Here is a 15,186-nt window from a genome sequence, read left to right on the forward strand (position 1 = left end):
TGTTTCTTTTAAGATTAATCAATAACTGATTCTCAAAATATTGGCTGTCCAATGAGGATCTTTTGGGCCTAAATAAAAGCCCAGCTTGAAATACCGAAAGAGAATACGTTCAGTCACTCTTCTTCCTACAATCCATTGGAGGGATAGTGAACGTGCTGAAAATATATCCATCCACCATTATGATCACTTTCTTCCTCATTCACACAAGTATCGTCGACATGGACTTATGGTCCGCATAATGTTGTTTCTGCTCACATTAGATTAGGATACAGACCTATTTGGCATGTATCTGAGGTGGGGGATGACCAGCACTTCTCCTCCTGTAAACTCTGTAACTATCACTATTGCCTTAACTGCCTCACTGTCAGGGACCTCCTACCACAGGGAGAGTCACTAACCACTATATGTCACCACCTACTTATTTGTAATAATTTAATTTAATTCTTGTATGCTACCCATGCTTTGGTGGGTGCTAACTCTCATTGTTCTTAAATCATATCAATATTGTCTCCATATTACGGGTCATAGCGTGCCCTGCAAGACACGAATACCAATGTATTAGTGTCTGACCACATGGTCTTGTGTCTAGGCTTGTCGCCCCCTGGGGTGCAATAAATTAATTAAATAAAAGATAAAAATCCCAGCATGAATAAACAGATGCTCACAAGCAGCAGATGCAAGTAGTGGAGTGTTAAACTTCAGAGAGATAAGTCACATAATGTCAGGAAAGACCTCAGTAGTTCCATTCCATCCCATGGGCATTCCAAGGAGCTGTCAAGCTCTTTCAGTTGAGGAGTTTGTGGATGATTGTTGCCTCTAAAGTGACTGTCTGACTGAGTCTGATTAAGAATCCCTGTGAACTGTCCCTGTAATTAAGGGTGTGGCTGTGGTTGCATCACTTCGATTCTAATTGATGAGTGGCTGAATTTTTCACACCATGTAACATCTGTGGGTGCTAGTGAGGGGGGGGGGGGATGGGCAATGGTACTTAGTTATTTAAGCCGAATTTTAAATACACCCAGTCTCACACATATGCATAGATACTAAACTGCTTTACAAACCAGTAATTTCATCTTAGATGGAATTATGTTAAGCAATTTAGAATTACAGCTTCTTTGAAATTCATTTTAGGTACAGGGATATGCAAAGAGTAACTGATGTGTAACAGAAAGGTGAGGGAAAAGAGAGGGGATTCGATGGAGGAGGGGGATAAGAAGGTAGACTAGGTGAGGTGGTTGGTCAAGGTGCTCATGGACACAAGATATCAAAGGGAAAGGCCACTGTCATGGCCACTGCCACCTGATCTGACTTGACCACCTCACCACACTAGACCTCTAGGTATATGACCGCGTGGTGTCTCCCCACACCATACCCTTCATGGCTCCACTTACACCATACCCTCCACCCACACAACTATTTTAATTAATTAATTAAATAATTCAAAATATATTACAGTATTACCCCGCTTTACGCGGTTTCACTTTCCGCGATTTTTCATTTACGCGGTGCCTCGCCAGAACCGAACTTTCACTTTCCGCGGTGCATCTACTCATATACGCGGGAAGCGGCGCGGGCAGGATGCGCACAAGGTCGCCCAGTCATCAAAACATTACCGAGTTCTTCACCCGCCACCCACCACAGCCGGCCCAAGTCAGTGATAGTGATAATTTTAGTGAGGATATGGACTTACATGGACTTTGAGGGGTTTGACAAAGAGGCCCTGCAAGCCTCTGTGGTGGATAGTGATACAATTGATACAAGTGATACAGGTGAGGGCCAATAATCTGCCCTCTGCCTCGGAACCAACCCCCCATCCCCGTGTGCCCAGCCATCTTTTCTACTAATGTAAGTGTTAAAAAAACTAATATTATTGATATTTCTCTTAATTATTAATTGTGTGTGCATACCATCATAAAGTTAAGATAATATTTTTACTACAACATAGTTGTGTCGTCAAAAAGTGGAGTTTGGGGGTCGGGCCAGTCTCTATTGGAATTAATCCCATATGTTCTGTTGTTCACTTTACGCAGTTTTCACTTTAAGCGGTACCCTGTGGGTTCAATTGACCGCGTAAATCGGGGTACTACCGTATTAGTTTGTTACAGACATAAAAAACTTTTGTTTGTTTGGAGCAGATAACAGGGAACGATTTTTGTTCTTTTCAATTGTATTGGAGTAAAAGTATTAGAAAACCATACTTAAGGAAAAGTACTATTTTTTTTTTACTTTAATAAGTAGATACAGTGGACCCTCGTTAATTCGGACCAATAGGGGGGGAAGGGTGTCTGTTTTAGCCGATTGTCCGAATTAACCGATTTAGGGGTTAATATTGCATTATATTTCAAAGTCATTTTTTTCGTCACGATTTTATCCCACTTTTCACTGTAATACGTACGTAATTTCAGCAAAAATATTACATTTCCGAGAATGTATTATATCAAGCACAGTATGAATAGAATATCATTGTAATATAACAGTATTTTAACCAAAAACTATTAAAAAAACATCTCAAGAACAGAAGCTTAGGTAAAGTCTTTTGTTTTTGTCATGTATTTTATCCTATTTTGCATTGAAATACATCACGTTTCAGCAAAACTACTATTTATTTCCGAGAATATATTCATTCAGGCACAGTTTAGGTAAAATATACGTGTGATGTAACAGTTTTTTAACTGAAAACGATTCGAAAAACACGTACCCTCTAGCCGTGTTCAAGGAGAGGACTGGGAGAAGCTGTTTGGTGCTGCAGACGATGACAAGGAAAATGATTTTGATGGATTTTAATTAAAATATTCAGAAATATGGTATCGTAGTATTTATTCAAGTCAATTAGGATAGAATATTATTGTAATACAACAGTTTTTTAACGGAAAACCAATCGAAAAGCGATTACGGTAACATCTTTTGAACGAAAGACAGCGAAAGTCATTGTTTTCGTCACAATTTTATCCCACTTTCCACTGTAATACGTACGTAATTTCAGCAAAAATATTACATTTCCGTGAATGCATTATATCAAGCACAGTATGAATAGAATACCATTGTAATATAACAATATTTTAACCAAAAACTATTAAAAAAACGAGTAACTTCTCTTGAACATCGGAAGGTTAGGTAAAGTCTTTTGTTTTAGTCATGTATTTTATCCTATTTTACATTAAAATACATCACATTTCAGCAAAACTACTATTTATTTCCGAGAATATATTCATTCAGGCACAGTTAAGGTAAAATATACATGTGATGAAACAGTTTTTTAACTGAAAACGATTCGAAAAACACGTGTACCGTCTAGCTGATACTCAACAGCTGGTGGTGCGTCATGCGTCGTTGTAAACAATAGGAGGTTGAAGTAGATTACCAGGTATTATAATAAGTGTGAAATATCGAAAAGGTTTTTATTACCGGTATTTTTTGTAGATCAATGAGAACTGTGATACCGTATATATGATAAGTTAGCCTGTGCTAAGAACTTCAACATAGACTACTGAAAACACGTTGTAAGGTAATTTAGCCTATTGTAAGTTGGTGAGCTTCATTTACTGAAGGAACTGCACAACTTTTCATTACTAATTGGTATATATTTTACGTTTCCATTGTTTACTGGCAGTAAATGGTAAATATTTTTCATGTCTGATGCTAAAAGTTGCATCCCCCCCCCACACTAGTGGTAGAGATGTTACATTTAACCAAAAAGACGCTGGTGTTTTATCTCAGCAGTGGGTGGACCAGCATTTTAGCTTAAGGTCCGCGTAGGTAATATTCCTACAAATCTTAAAAAAAAAAAAAAAAAAATCAGATTTTGTCCGAATTATCCAATCCGGATTATGGTGTCGAAATAATGAGATCGACTGTATATACTGTATGTGTGTGTGTATATATATATATATATATATATATATATATATATATATATATATATATATATATATATATATATATATATATATATATATATATATATATATATATATATATATATATATGTAATATTCAGAAATTTCAGAGTAATTTCAAATGCCCCGCCATGAGTGATACTGAGCGTTCAAGGTCATCTGAGGGGAGGGAGCGCTGCCTGCTCGTAGCGAGAGATTGCGGAACTAGGCCTATATGATATTAAATGTGATTTACCGAATTAATAATGATGCGATTCATGAAGTTAAGGGACTATTATTGAATTTGAAATTATTATAGATCGTTTAGCAGTCTGAATAATGTTACGGGTGTCCCAAGGAGTTATTAGTTAGGCGGTAAATATATCACGTAGGCCCAAGCTAACGCCTTGAGGAGACGCGACGCTACAGGGCCCAGTCCCGAGAGCATATCTACACAGACAAGACGTTCCGCCCTTATCAGAAATAGTCACGCGGGCCTAGTCACCTGTAAAGGCGCTTATTGCAGAGGTCAGGGTTTCCGTCAGAACCCACTTGATTGGAGTTGATTGGAGTTGACTGGAGTTGACCGGAGTTGACTGCGAGAGATTGACTGCCGTTGATGATTGAGGGTGGCGATTGTCGCCATTGGACCGATCAGTGTAGGCCTGTCACTGTTTAGCGGGGTAGCAAAGGATCTCTTGAGTGAACGAGTGCTCCCGACAACTAAAACGACACGGGACCAGCATCAGCAGTGGGTGATCAGTTCTTACCACTCCCGTGCACAACCCCACATGTCCCGAGCAGCTAGTGAAACCCTCTTGCTAACGGGAAGCTAAAGTTCTCTCAACTGTACAAGGTCTGATTGGCTCACTCCCATCCGCTTTATGGACGCACTGGGAGTACACTGAGGCTATCTGAGTAAACTAATGGTCACACACTGAGACCGTGAGTCTAGGTCTCTAGGAGATACCTAGAGGAACATTTTCCCTCCCTTATTACGGGTGTAGTTAACACCATTCCTCAGACTGATATTGTCTTGACGTGTGTAGTTTAATAGTTTCTAAATAATTTTGATAATATTGTTTTGAATGTTTGTGCCATTAAGTGGAGACAGAAGTGATACTGTGATTTGATTCTTTTAATGCCTCTAATTGTTCTTCATAATTTCTGATCTCAGGTATAACTTGTTCCCCAGAGTGGTGGGTAGAGTTAGGTTAGGAAAGTGTACATCTGTTAAGTGCTATAATTTTGTTGAGTGCCCTTAAAGGCCTATTCGTGTAGTGTTAATTTCTTAATTTTTACCATTTCCTCAGTGACTGATATTATTTTGTTGAAAGCCCTTAAAGGCCTATTCATTGTGAAATATTTAATTTCTTATATTTTATTACCATTCCTCAGTGACTGATATTATTTGTTGCAGAAAACCATAAGGCCTATTCATTGTGGAATATTTAATTTCTTATTTTTTAGTACCATTTCTAAGTGACTGATATTATTTTGTTGAAAGCCATAAGGCCTGTTCATGTATTACAGTAACATTTCTTAATACTGGAATTTATTGTTGCCTGTGTTTCTAACCATTTCTATGCCATTTATAACTTTTATTCCCCAGAGTAGTGTTTTAAGTTTAAGTTAAAAGAGGTGCATATATTGGTGTACCATTATTTGATGATTGTGTTTGTAGTGTTGGAGAATATAAGTATCCTAAATTTTACAGTGTGTCTCATTCATCAGTCTGAGCGCTATCCTTCCCACACGGGTCCACGGACAATTCATTTTTGTGTAGTAGATTTTAGTGTTCTTGTGCTGGTTCAGGATTTTTTCTCAAAGGCTGGCTTCCTGCCGTACCATCTATTAATTTTTAATAAACCCCAAGTCAAGTGAAAATTAAGAGATCCATAATTCGACCGGTTACAAATGGTGTAGGCGTAGTTTTAATGTTGACTGATAGTACTGTGGTTGGGATAATGAGCATGTCATCATGTGTTGGTTAGCAATGGTGAGGGATTGAACTACACTGAGTCTCATCCTTATTGCCGGACTAGGTTAGTTAGGCTTGATAATAGAGATGTGTATGAGGAGGAAGGCGGCGCGGGACATGGTACAGCTGAGAGAGGAGTTAGGAGACCTAAAGAGGGATTATCAAGCACAGGTAAACAGGTTCAAGGAGTGAAGTCTCAGGCGCACATTCAGCGGTTCAGGGGAGGAGCAAGGGGTGAATGTCAGGCACCGTCCAGCAGTCAAGGAAGTGTGAGGTCCAAGTGGGAAATATAGGGAGATGCGTAGAAGTAGTTCAGAGGTTGATCGAGCCTCCAGCTGAGAGACAAAACCCGAAACCGACCCGATTACAGTTTAGGGTGCATGGTAATGAGAAAAGGCAGGTTGTAGGGGGGGTGAGTTGGAGGTTGTGAGTAGGGCAGAGGGATTGGAGATGGTTAGGTCAGAGATGTGCGTTGAGTAGTGGTTGCTGTCATGGCGGAGTTGAGTTGCTGTCATGGCGGGATTGAGAATACTGATTTATGTCAGGGCCTCACTAAAGATGGACTGAGTACATTTTTCAGAGGTTAGTCTGCGGCATGAGGTTGAGCGTGGATAGTATTTTTGACACTGGTTCTCTTAGCTCAAGGCCAGGCAAAAGGAAACATGTTTGTTTTGGACTGAAATGTTGTTTTTGACACTGGTTCCTCTTAGCTCAAAAGGCCAGGCAAGGAAACATGTTGGAGATATGGACTGAGTATTTTTTTTGACACTGGTTCCTCTTGGCTCAGGGCCAGGCAAAAGGAGAAACATCTTGTTTTGGACTGTGTATTTTTTTTTTGACACTGGTTCCTCTTGGTTCAAGGAGGGCAGGCCAAGGAAACATGTTTGTTTTTAGACTGTGTATTTTTTGACACTGGGTTCTCTAGTTAAGAGGCCAGGCAAAGGGGCGTGATGTTCTGGTTGGATTGAGTTGGGCTAGGAAAAGTAGGTGAGTTGCTTTGGCTGCGAGTGGAATAGTACAGAGTTGAAGGTGGGTTTTAAGTTGTTCTCTCAGCACATAGGGGCAGTGCTGTCTTTTTAGAATTCGAGTGTTAAGCGGGAGAAAGAGAGAAAGAAAGGCAGAATGCTGCATTTAGCAAAAGGGGTGAGGTGCAATCCTTAGAATAAAATTTTAGGAATTAGTATGCATGTTTCTCAGCACATAGAGACAGTATGTCTTTTTAGAATTGGGTGTAATATTCAGAAATTTCAAGAGTAATGTCAAATGCCCGCCATGAGTGATACCGGCGTTCAAGGTCATCTGAGGAGGCGCTGCCTGCTAAATGGCGACAGATTAGCGGAACTAGGCCTATATGATATTAAATATGATTTACCGAATTAATAATGATCGATTCATGAAGTTAAGGGACTATTATTGAATTTGAAATTATTATAGATGGTTTAGCAGTCTGAATAATGTTCACGAATTGTCCCAAGGGGTTATTAGTTAGGCGGTAAATATATCACGTAGGCCCAAGCTAAGCATGGCAGGGAGGCCTTTGACGCTAGCTAGGCAGTCCGGAGAGCATTCACACAGACAAAGGCGTTCATGGCGTCCATCAGAAATAGTCCGCGATAGCCCTAGTCACCTGTGCTGCGCTATTGCAGTATAACAAAGGTTTCCGTCAGAACCCTTGATTGGAGTTGACCGGAGTTGACTGGAGTTGACCGGAGTTGACCTGCGAGATTGACTGCCGTTGATGATTGAGGGTGGCGATTATGCGCCGTGGACGATCCAGTGTGGGCTGTCACTGTTTAGCGGGGTGGCAAAAGGATCTCTTGAGTGAAGCGAGTGCTCCCGACAACTAAAACGACACGGGACCAGCGTCAGCAGTGGTGATCAGTTCTTACCACTCCAGTGCACAACCCCATGTCGAGCAGCTAGTGAAACCCTCTTGCTAGCAGGGGAAGCTAAAGTTTCTCTCAACTGTACAAGGTCTGATTGGCTCCTCCCCTTCCGCTTTATGGGCGCTTGCTGGGAGTACACTGAGGCCTATCTGAGTAAACTAATGGTCACACACTGAGACCCGTGAGTCTGAGTCTCTAGGAGATACCTGGGGAACATTTTCCTCCTTATTAGGATGTAGTTAACACCATTCCTCAGACTGATATTATCTTGGCGTGTGTGGTTTAATAGTTTCTAAATAATTTTGATAATATTGTTTTTGAATGTTTGTGCCATTAAAGTGGAACCAGAGTGATACTGTGATTTGATTCTTTTAATACTTTTCTAATTGTTCTTCATAATTCACGATCTCAGGTATAACCTTGTTCCCCAGAGAGTAGTGGGTAGGTTAGGTTAGGAAGTGTACATCTGTTGGGGTGCTATAATTTTGTTGAGTGCCCTTAAAGGCCTATTCATTGTGAGTATTTAATTTCTTAAATTTTATTACCATTTTCCTCAGTGACTGATATTATTTTGTTGAAAGCCCTTAAGGCCTATTCATTGTAGAGTATTTAATTTCTTATATTTTATTACCATTCCTCGAAAGTGACTGATAATATTATTTTGTTATGAAAACCCTTAAAGGCCCTATTCATTGTGGAGTATTTAATTTCTTATTTTTTAGTACCATTTCTAAGTGACTGATATTATTTGTAGAAAGCCCTTAAAGGCCTGTTCATGTGTGCAATTAACATTTCTTAATACTTCAAATTTATTGTTGCCTGTGTTCCTAATAATTTCCTGTCATTCTCTTTTTATTCCCCAGGTAGTGTTTTAAGTTTTAAGTTAAGAGGTCGCATATTGGTGTACCATTATTTGATTGTGTTTGTAGTGTTGGAGGGGAATATAAGTCTGAATTTTTGGTGTGTCTCATTCATCCCAGTCACAGGCCTTCTATCCTTCCACAGGTCACGGACAATTCATTTTGTGTAGTAGGTTAGGTGTTCTTGGCCTCAGGATTCGGGATTTTTTTTTTTCTCAAAGGCGCTTCCACTGCCATTACCATCTCCTAATTTTTAATAAACCCCAAGTCAAGTGAGAAATTAAAGTTAGCAAATTCGACCCAGTTTCCATTTTCCGTCCAAGTCAAGTGAGAAATTAAAGTCCAGCAAATTCCGACCGGTTTCCATTTTCCGTGTGATTTTATCAAGATTTATCTTATCACGTTTTCATTGTGGTTACATGATATATATATATATATATATATATATATATATATATATATATATATATATATATATATATATATATATATATATATATATATATATATATATATATATATATATATATATATATATATATATATATATAATATAAACAATATAGCTTTAAGTCTTTATTCAAGACATCTTCAGATGTCAATAAAACAGCAAAACCTCCTGTTCATTTCCATTGATTTTATAAAAAAAAAAAAAAAAAAAAAAAAAAAAAAAATATATATATATATATATATATATATATATATATATATATATATATATATATATATATATATATATATATATATATATATATATATATATATATATATATATATATATATATATATATATATATATATATATATATATATATATATATATATATATATATATATATACAGTGAACCCTCACTTTACGCGGTCAATTGAACCCACGGCGCCCGCGTAAAGTGAACAACATAACATATGGGATTAATTGAAATAGGGACCGGGCCGACCCCCAAACTCCACTTTTTCAGACACAATACCTACGCTGTAGTAAAAATAACTTCTTAATTTTATGATGGTATGCACACACAATTAATAATTAAGAGAAATATCAATAATATTAGTTTTTTTAACACTTACATTCGTAGAAAAGATGGCTGGGCACACGGGGATGGGGGGTTGGTTCCGAGGCAGAGGGCAGATTATTGGCCCTCACCTGTATCACTTGTATCAATTGTATCACTGTCCACCACGGTGACCGGATAAAACCCCAACGGACAAAACCCCAGTCTCATATATAAAATATAAAATAAAACACTTTTATGTTTTGTTTAGGTTAGGTTAGGTTAGGTTACGTTAGGTTAGGTTAAGTTAGATTAGTGTTGATAAATGACAACCCAGTTGGGGTTTTGTCATGGAACCTTCCACCACAGAGGCTTGCAGGGCCTCTTTGTCAAACCCCTCAAAGTCCATATAAGTCCATATCCTCACTATCATTATCACTATCACTGACTTGGGCCGGCTGTGGTGGGTGGCGGGTGAAGAACTAGGTAATGTTTTGATGACTGGGCAACCTTGTGCGCACCCTGCTCGCGCCGCTCTCCACGTAAAAGGGTACACACACCGCGGAAAGTGAGCATTCCGTGTTCGGCAGGGTACCGCGTAAACGTGGAAACGCGTAAAGTGGGACCGCGTAAAGCGAGGGTTGACTGTATATATATACTCCTGTATGTACAGCTCCTCCCCGACATACGACCACCCGCACTTCGACCTGCCTCAGTCGTACCAAAATTTTGTCAAATTAAGTACTTTTGAGTCCTAACGTCAGTACACAGACAAAATTTTCGTTTGCAATTCACTTTAAAATGGCTAGCAAGGTTAAAAGTGAGAGTTTTGTGGTGCTGAGAAGAAAAAGAGACACCCATTTTAGATTTTCTATGTATTATTTAAGCATTTTCGACTTACGACCATTTCGAATTACGACCTGGATTTGGGTCCCTAACCCCATCGTAAGTCGGGGAGGAGCTGTTATGTACGTATGTATGTATGTATATCAGTGGCGAATCCTCTGAGCATGCTAGGCATGCGGCGCATGGTCACTGATCAGAGCGTTTTCTTTGTTTATTCATCTTAAATAATAAATTTACATTTATACTGTACTCTAAAATGCAGCCTCGCGCTTAGTAACAGCACTGTGTAAGGGAGCGAGGCCGGGGCTAGCTTCTCTCCCAAGCGCATCGGTAGGTGTTGTTTCACCTCGATGAAAGCCTGCGTGCGCAGCTCGCTGACGTCACAGTCATACCACGGTGAAATGGCAGATATTATGCGCCAGGCCGTGGAGCATCAGTGTCGCTCCACCCATGAGTCCGTGTGGGTCGTGCGTGTTGTTTACATTCTTCCGCTCGTGTGTGTTGTGGTGCTTCTGCTACCCGAGTGTTATAGACTTATAATGTTATAAACATTCTACTTGCGATGGAAACTGTGGTAGAAGAGGACACTTGTTTAGTTAAGGAACTGCTGGAAAAGCCGTTTTCGAGAAGAAACACTTCAGAGAAAATTGAAATCGTAGGAAAACGTAGACCTGTCCACGAATTCCAGGACTTACAAAGAAGCATACAGATAAAAACAAAGAATATGTTAGGCATTTTAATATCACGCAGTACGAAAGCACGCAATGGTTGACTGGCTCAAACGTGTTGAACAAACTCTTCTGCTGGCCGTGTTTGCTCTTTTCAACTGATCACAGTGTATGGTCAAAAACTGGTTTTGATAATTTGAATACTTTGTTATTGGCGTTGATGTCAATTGAAAAACTCTGCTACTCAGTGAAACACGTCTTCAATGCGGATGAGACTGGTCTCTTTTGGAAGAGGATGCCCGAAAGAACCTATATCTCCAAGGAAGAAAAAAGAGCGCCAGGTTATAAAGTGGCAAAAGACCGCTTGATGCTGCTGCTTGGCGCGAACGCTGCTGGCGACTTCAAGCTGAAGCCAATGCTAATTTTTTGTGCTGCCAACCCACGTGCCTTGAAAGGTTACTCTAAGGATCACTTTCCTGTTATCTACAAGGCAAATAAGAAGGCATGGATAACCAGCACCATATTTAGCCAGTGGTTAACTGTGTATGCCATCCCTGCACTGAAGGATTATTGTGCCAAGGAGAACCTGGACTTCAAAATTCTTCATGTCATTGACAATGCTCCAGCGCATCCTCCCAGTCTCGACAACTTACATGTCAATGTTCGAGTTGTCTTCCTGCTTCCTAACACAACAACACTGATGCAGCCTATGGACCAAGGCATTATCGCCGCATTCAAGGCTTACCATGGACCAACTGCTCAAGGCTACTGACAGAGAAAATAAATCTATTGGTGTGGCTTCAACATTCTTCATGCAATCAACAACATTGGCAAGGCATGGGAAGAAGTTTCAGAAAGTTGCCTGAATGGTGTGTGGCTTAAGTTATGGCCCAGGTGTGTGAACAGTTTTATGGGATTCACGGACTTAGTCCCATCTGTGAATAGGGTTATCCTCAGCTTGGCTAGACAGGCAGGCTTTCATGAGTTGGAATCTGAGGATATTGAGCAAGTCCAGGCATCCCATACAGAAGAGTTTGCGAATGAAAATCTGCAACTGCTAACAGAATGCAGTGCCACTGAAGACAATGATGAAGAAGAAGAACTACAACGAACGCTAACTACCAAGAGGATGGCAGAAGCATTCAACATGATCCAGCAAGGAATACAAATCTTCATTGATGACGACCCAAACAGAGAGCATAGCTCAAAGGTTGTACGCAACATGGAGGAAACTCTTTGTTGCCATAATGAGATCTACAAGGACAAAAATAAGAGGAGCACTTAGCAGTCAACCTGGATTGTTTTTTCGTTGCCGGAAGGCAGAAGCAACATCTTCACAACAGCCTGCAAGCGAGGAGGAGCAACCAGCAGCCGAGGAGGAGCAAACAGCAGCAGAGGAACCCCAGTCAGAGTGGGAGGAGGAGCCACCCGCTGGATTTCAGTGGCTCGCCACCCTCCTCCTCCGCTCCACTACCCAACACACACTCGCTCCACCACCTCCGCCCATCAGTGAGTACAATTCAAAATGATTTAGTGTATTTATATATATGTATATACTGTATACTATTGTCAATAAAAATGCCATTGTAATGTATTTTATGGGATAAAGGGAGGCTGGGGAACGTAACTCCCGGTATTTTATCTATTTCTTATGGGGAAAAGTGATTCTGTTAACGTCCTGGTTTTTAGGAAAGGAACCACGAAGTTAAGTGAGGAATATATATATATATATATATATATATATATATATATATATATATATATATATATATATATATATATATATATATATATATATATATATATATATATATATATATATATATATATATATATAATTTCTCTATCTATGATCAATGACACTAAAATGATGTGTTGACGTGCTTTGTACGAAAATATTAATTATTTACTATAAATACTCCTAGAAAAATCTGCCAAGTCAGCGCATGTTCAGTATGTTTTACAACTGACCCACTCGGTCCGAGCGTACTGTTCACAGAAAAAAATTACACCATAACACTTCAACGAAGTTTCTTTCATTGGTACCAGATAAGTAATTTTAAATATGTTTAATATGGTGGGGGATCCAGGAGGCGGAGCCCCCTGGCTAAGAAGTTAATTAAGGTTAGGTAGGTTTCTTTGGTTGGTTAGGTTAGGTTAGGTTTCTTAAGGTTGGTTAGGTCAGGATCTATTCAATTCTAGTATATGTTGCCTCTTTTAAAATAGTGTACTTACTATAATGATAAGAACATTGGCTAATATTAATGACTATCCCACCAACGCGTTATTTGCTTTGATGTTTACATTCTTACTACATTTTCATCAGTGAGTTGATATGATAAGCATGTTTTTCAAAACTGCTTCATTTGGTAGATAATTAGGTGACTAGGTGCGCACTACTTGTCTTTGCCGGTGGTAATGCAGCAGAGAAGGAGCATCCCCGCCAATAACAATGACAGCCCCGATCGATGCCAGTACTATATGGTTATGAGCTACTCGGTTCAGGCAGCTGCTCTCACATCCACAAAAAAAATTAAAATTACACACACCAAGCGCAGTAAGTTCTTTCTGTTTAATATGCAGAGGGGGCAGAGCCCCAAGGCTAGGAAGTTAGATAAGGCTGGGTAGGTTTCTTTGGTTAAGTTAGTGAGGTTCTCTAACAACACTTCTGCTGCTTGCTTTTCTTCTCAACTAAGGCTAGGTTTAATTTAGAAATAACCACTTTTTCATTTGCCAGAACTAAGACAGTGGCTGCAATAAATATAGTAAAATTTCTGAGTTTTTATAATCGTTCTCTATGAAAAATCAGCAGCGGGTCAGTCTTCAATAATTACCAGAATGTGGAAAAATTTACGAAACCAAACAACTCCTTTTGGTGGTAGTGCTTGGCCTCCTTTCTTTCACATTTACCATATATTAATTAAATATTGATGTATCTTTATAGCCAGATGGCACGCTAGCAGACTGCTGGTTGGTGGCACAATAATATACTCAATTTGTAATGTAAAATAAAAATACACAAGTAAACATTTTGTTTACCTCCTGGTTTCAGACAGTTTGTGGCAACTTCTTATTATGGTCCAGTAATATAACTATTGTCCAGCTTCTTGTATATATTGATATATCCTGTTATTTTCATGTTACAGTTCAATCCTACCACATTACTGATGCCTCACAGAGAAAGAGGTTTTTGTTGTCTGACACTAGTGAATTGTGACTAAATATTTACGCCCTCCCGTGGTAAACGCGCCTAACACAAATAAATAAATATGCCACACTCCTCATTAAATTGAACATTATTTGTATTAAACAACAATTTGCAGATCAAATTTTAAACATGCGAACAGTTTAAATATCAGGCAGTTTAAAAGACAGAAATAACGCAGAAGCGGATTTTATATTAGGGGGGGAAGGGGGTCGAATTATGGGTGAACGAAGGAACGGAAATAAAACCACATGAAAAAAGTCATAATTTGGGCTAGGAAAAAATCACACTTCATATGAATACCATTAACAAGTAAAGAAATAAAAACTAAACTATTTTAAGGCGGTTGTTAATTCCACAGACAGACAACACAATATACAGTAGGCTACTGTATAGCAAAATTAGCATTATAGGTATAAAGGATCTGATTGGCTTCTTTTACTTTTATCTTCTTCACCACTGATCGGCTTGTTAGCCGCTTGGGCGATCGGTCACATCTCTGATTACTTTTCCTTATCATTTATATTCTTCACCAAAAGATTGGCTCGCTAGCCGCCCGGGCGATCGGTCACGTCTCTGTCACGCACTGTTGGCAAATACTGGGCATGCACCGGCTCCTGAATGTACCTGAACCTGCTCCAGTATAAGAAATCACACCTTATTAAATATTTTCGATAACATAAAGTAATGAAATAAAGTTTGTCGTCATACTACCGACCGAAGTTCTCAGACCATTTCGAGAAAGTTGAATCGGGCAACTAAGCTAGCAGTCTTTTTTTTACATACTGTAGTATTCTTATAATAAGGTTGTTCACAACCAAAGTACCTGTACAGTTGGCTCCACTCCCGTCTCATAAGGGCGGGCGGGTCGT

The 15,186-nt window shown here is 39.3% G+C and overlaps 1 protein-coding gene across 2 annotated transcripts in view; it reads right to left on the reverse strand.

Annotated features, from left to right (window-relative positions):
• The window catches only part of LOC121868812 (exocyst complex component 2-like), a 70,046-nt gene extending 55,689 nt beyond the window's left edge, over positions 1 to 14,357 (reverse strand). For both annotated transcript variants that reach the window (XM_042369765.1, XM_042369764.1), the window contains exon 1: positions 14,149 to 14,357. The gene's annotated coding sequence lies outside the window, so the exon portion shown is untranslated. The remainder of the gene's footprint in view (positions 1 to 14,148) is intronic.
• Positions 14,358 to 15,186: the final 829 nt, after the last annotated feature.

Source organism: Homarus americanus, unplaced genomic scaffold, assembly GCF_018991925.1.
Source record: "Homarus americanus isolate GMGI-L3 unplaced genomic scaffold, GMGI_Hamer_2.0 scaffold30535, whole genome shotgun sequence".
Taxonomy (NCBI): Eukaryota; Metazoa; Arthropoda; class Malacostraca; order Decapoda; family Nephropidae; genus Homarus; species Homarus americanus.